The sequence below is a fragment of the Lactuca serriola genome, chromosome 3 (genome assembly GCF_051521515.1).
Source record: "Lactuca serriola cultivar US96UC23 chromosome 3, Lser_US96UC23_V15, whole genome shotgun sequence".
Lineage (NCBI taxonomy): Eukaryota > Viridiplantae > Streptophyta > Magnoliopsida > Asterales > Asteraceae > Lactuca > Lactuca serriola.
The window spans coordinates 151502329-151507741 of NC_136410.1; the positions used below are offsets into that span (position 1 = coordinate 151502329).

The 5413-nt window shown below is 37.9% G+C and overlaps 1 pseudogene; it reads left to right on the top strand.

The window, feature by feature from the left end:
• The first annotated feature begins 1482 nt into the window (after positions 1 to 1482).
• On the top strand, positions 1483 to 2198 carry LOC145095796 (uncharacterized; annotated as a pseudogene).
• Positions 2199 to 5413: the final 3215 nt, after the last annotated feature.

The window sequence follows — 5413 nt, forward strand, 5'->3', positions numbered from 1 at the left end:
AGAACACTACTAGAAAAACAGTCTTTTACGACGCGCAAAACACGACGCTCTTTGATTTATGTTACGCATTAGAGAGTGACATTAAAAAAGTATCATCTCTTCAAAAATTTTAAGGATTTATGTCGCGCATTACTGAGTGCCTTTAAATTAGTGTCTCATGTAAAAATATTTAAAACACGGAAGGCACTTGTGCGTCATCTGTGAATGTCGTTTTATATTTTTTTTAAGAAACGTGTGTGTCCGAGGGAAAATGAAATCCCCCAAAATTTTGAACACCCGCCATCCTCTTCCTGTGTACTCTCTACACCCGCCAAATCGATTTCATTCTCTCCCTTCCTTCTCTCTGCAACCCCTTCCTCTGCGATCGACTTTCACTTCCTTCTCTGTGTAAACCCTAATCAAACATAACGCATTTGCAATGGTAATGTCTTCTTTCACAAAATAGACGATTGAGCGAAGAACTAGGGCTTCTGATGAATCGAACATCACCAACAATGATAGCTACCCATCATAATTTGTTTTTTCTCTCGGACTCCACCATTCCAACATCGCACCACAACAGCGGTTGCATCTGCTGTATCTTCTCCATCATTGGATTCTGGTTCTGGAAAGCTCTCTCTTTTTGAAGCAGAAGGCATAATCTCAGCTTCTTGGAATTGTTTGTTCTATTTACTGAAGAAAGCAGAACAGAATCAAGTAACATTCCGAGCTGCAAATGCTGTAACTACTGCTCTACCATTTTTGGTCTCCGGTATCCATCGTCCATGTGAACTTCTCCTAAATCCAACTTTACTCCGCTCTCTGAGTTTGTTTTCTCCGTAATCGATGCATCCACCTTCTCGTCTCTCCCCCTCCACCGTGTTTTCTCTCATCTCTCTCCTCCATAGATGGAGATTGTCGGAGACATGAAGGGAGTAACCGAAAGAAACCCTAAAACTACTCTGATTGCATAAACACTTCTTCTCCTGCGACTTTAGGTAAGTCTCTCCTCCATAGAGTATAATTTCTGCTTTCATGTTTTTTCATCTTTAATCTTTCAAACCCCTTTCTTGTTCTTCTTTCAGTGTTAGAATTTATCTGGATTTAGCTCTTTGATTTTATAAGATCTTCATAAATTGTTCGGGTTTCTTGATTTTTGGAACCTGCATGTTTATTTTCCTTCCCAATCTGGGCATTTTTATCTGTGATTAGTAAACAAATTAGGGTTATGATTCTTAAACATCCAATCCTTTTGCCTTTGTTCTTGTTCTTAATGTTTTTCTTTTTTAGAAAATTCCATTGTCTTTAGTTCTTGATCTTGACTTTGAAGACACCCATGTGTTGTTTAGTTGAAATTCAGTTTCAAGATCATGATTCTTCATTAACTAAATCAACTTGTCAATCTTACCCTGAAGTTGCTAGTGCTGGAGAAAATTACCATTTAGCGTTTGAGAGTTGGAATTGAAGATATGGAATGGAATTGAAGCTCATTTAGTTTCAATAATGGTCACATCTGTGATCTGTTATTGCTAGGCAAAATGGGTCCCAATCATCAATTACAACAGCAAGGGTAGTGCCCTATGCTTCTTCAGTTCCAATTGAAGGTTTAGTAAATTAAAGCTTTAACCAAGGTAATCATCTGGGGTATCAAAGTTACTGGGATGCAACATATGCACATGAATTGACAAATTTTCGTGAACATGGGGATGCTGGTGAAGTTTGGTATGCATATCTAATTGACTATGACATATACCTTCTTTGACAAGATGCTTTTTTGTATGACTTTTTAAATTCTTTCTAAAGGTTTGGGGCAGATGTCATGGAAATGGTTGCTTCATGGAAAAAAGGACTATGTGCTGACATTTCACAAAGACATTTACAAATTCAACATAAAATTGATGACTCTGAGTCTGTTAGTCAAGAGGATAAAGATTTAGCAAGATGGAGTGTTCTTGATGTTGGAACAGGCAATGGGCTACTTCTTCAAGAGCTTGCTAAACAGGGGTATAGTATTATACATAATAACACTTATTCCTCCTTTTGGTACGATGATAATTGATAAATCATTCTTTATTACTTTTGATGTTAGTATAAATAGGTTCTCTGATCTCACTGGAATAGATTATAGTGAATGAGCAATTAGCCTTGCTAGAAGCCTTGCTAATCGTGATGAATTTATTGGTATCAAACTATTGGTTGATGATGTTCTTGATTTTTGATTTACTCATATTTAATGTCTATTGGTAAGTTACAATTTGCATTTACTCATATTTAATGTTTTTTATTTTTGATTTTACAGCTCCTGATATACATCGATCCAACAACACAAAGTTCCAGGGATATGCTTGGTATTGACACTCGAGGTTGAAAACTTCAACGTCATGTCAGGGATAAATATAAATTTATTTCAAGTTTGGTCCATTATACCCTTGGTTGACATTTATAAAAAACTTCCTGGAAGTTACTAAAGAAACAGTCGTTGCCACCTTTGTGGTATTCATCAGGTGTTAAATGGCTTCTACCAACCTTGGACATGGCGGAGTTGGCAGTTCCAGAGTTGTTACCGGCTTGAATTATTCATCTAGTTCAGTTGACTGGCTCGGGAGAGAGATGCTTGAGATGCGACAAGGTAGAACATGATGATGAAAGAGTGAGTGCAAGTTCCTTTTCCCTTATCATAACTTTTCTTATATATCATTCATAAAATTCTTATATATCATCAGTTGTTATTGATAATCTGTTCATGTTGGATTTATATTGCAGGAAAGTGAACCAGAGATAGTACATGGTGTGGGTTCTGAAGCAAGGCATGTTATAAGAACAACAACACACCCGGTCTTCTTTCTGACTCTGTCATGCAGAAATCGATTGCATCACTTATTCCCTTATTCTCTTGTGAGTATAAAAAATTAGCTACATCATTAACCGAATTTGTGAATTATTGATTTTATTAATTGTTGTAACAGGGGAAACTTGGGGAAACTTGTGATTTCTTTCTTAGGTATCTAATTGCTAATTTTATAGCTACATCATTAACCTGCTACGGTTGCTATTTGAACTTTGAAGTGTTTTCTGCCTTTTTGACCATTTTACCCCTGCTCTGTGTTTTGCTTAGTTGTTGTGTTTGTTGGTCTCAAATTTTTTCCCATGCTTTTGGAGCTGTGTGGAGCTTGCTGCCACCTTTTGGAGCTGTGTGGAGCATTCTAGGTGGTTGTAATGATCAGTCTAAACAGGTTTGGAGTAATGAATTTTCAAGAATTAGCATTTTTCATGGGTTTCAACTACAATCTGTTATTTAATTTTTATATGATATAAAGGCTTAACATGGTTTTCAATGTTTCATGCAATTTAAAAAGCAAATTAAAATAGAGCTTTGAGAATTTAATATATGTACATATGGTGGTCAAATGAAGTTGTGTACAAAATGTTATATGAAATGGATGTGGGAGTATTATGTGGATGCTACAACAGGTAGGTAAGCTTCAATTTCTACCTTTTAATTTCTCTCATAAGTTGAAAATTTGATTTCTAGTTTCCATGGATCCAACCTTAATGTTTTTCATCCTCAAAGGTAATACATGTTTGCTGAAGTACCAGACGACTACGAATAGATATAGACTCTACAAATGTTCAGGTGGGTATTTTTTTTTCTGAAATTCACATAACTATATCTTTGATAGTCATGTTTGTTTGTTCGGTTGTGCAAGGACAATTAGATGGAGTTTGACAGCACATGCAACTAGGGAAGTGGATTGGAGTGGGATAGAAAATAGAACAAATGTAGCTAGGGTAATTGTTTTCTGAATTTGGTGTAACTATATCTTTGATTTTGTTTTTCATCTTACCTTTTATGATTTGAGTATGAAATTTTATTTTATATTATGCAATGGATTGTATTTTTTGTATATGCTATTTTATTTCTATTATGAGAAATTAAATGCAAATTTAATTTGAAAATTAATAAATATATAAATTTATTTTTTTTAAACATTTAAATTTACGATACGCAAAAATGTGTGTCATCTTCATTTATGACATGGCCTTTCTTGACAGGGGCTTTCTTGATACGCATTGCGTGTCATTAACACGCGCGTCGTAAGGTTACGACACGCGAATGCGTGTCATCTTCCTTTATGACAGGGCCTTCCTTGATACACATTGCGTGTCGTAAACGCGCGTCGTAAATGAGCATCGTAAATGCGCGTCGTCTATAGACGACGCGCAAAAGCGCGTCGTCTCTCTTTATGACAGGGCCTTCCTTGACACGCATTTGCGCGTCGTCTGAGCCTTTTACGACACGCAATGAGCGTCGTAAAAGGCTGTTTTTCTAGTAGTGGAAGGAAATTAAATAGAACTTATTTGTACATTTTATTATGAAAGTAAATTTTATTACTCAGAAGTGGTTACAATACTTGACCCATTTTGGTCATTACAAAGAGTTGAAATATCGGGTTGTCACACCATCTATAGGGATAGCCAGAAGAAAATCTTTAGCTTGTGGTTCATGTAAGCACTGGAAAACCGCTTTCTGCCGAGCCGTCATGTCAAGATGCACTTCCATATCTTGGACCATTTTACGAAAAAAAGGCACTCGCCATTGTATTCTGGGATTTATGGGGGATGCCAAGGCACAATCATAATCAGAATCCATACCATGTATACCGCTATCTCGTAAGATGTAGTCTTGCAATACCCAAGATTGGGCCCTTGAGGCAACAAAAGCATAGGAGGTAGCCTCTACTACTGAGTATAAACCCAAACCCCCAAACCTAATGGGTTAGGAAGCAATTCGCCATTGAATTTCACCAAAGAAAGGGCCTCCACAAACCACAATGTCCTCAATCACCCCGCACAATCCATTGTCAAAGAATATTCCCGCCTCCTCCATGTGAACGGGTTGGCATGTCCTCAACCCAAAGAAAAGCTTAGCAATACCCATACAAGACCGAAGAAGAAGGAGCTCACTCTGGGGGCCAGATAATTGTGGAAGAAGGCACATCAAATTCACAGCGTTTTCGACTCTCTTTATGGCTAAGCTGCGAATGAAACTAGTATCTCTACCAACAGCTCCCCCAAGAAGTTTCACCCCCAAAGGCGGCCTCCCGATGTTCGTCGGAAATAGCCCCTCCCGTACCTTCCTACCATCACACGAGGGCCAAAAGAGCTCGGTTTTCTTGATATTCAGCTGAAGGCCCAAGCCAATCACCGTAATGATGTCCAATGCTTTGGCCACCTCCTCCGAATCTTCGATAAGTGTGCCATCTTCCAAGTACCATGCATGGAGAAGAAGCTTGCAATTGTCTCTAATCTTATGCAAGAGTAGGTGCAGCACAATGGCAAAGAGAAGTGGTCCCAAGGGGTCTCCTTGCTGAACCCTAGTAGAAGACCGAATATGTGTTGCCAAGATATAACCTTGCTATTTGACCATAAAGGA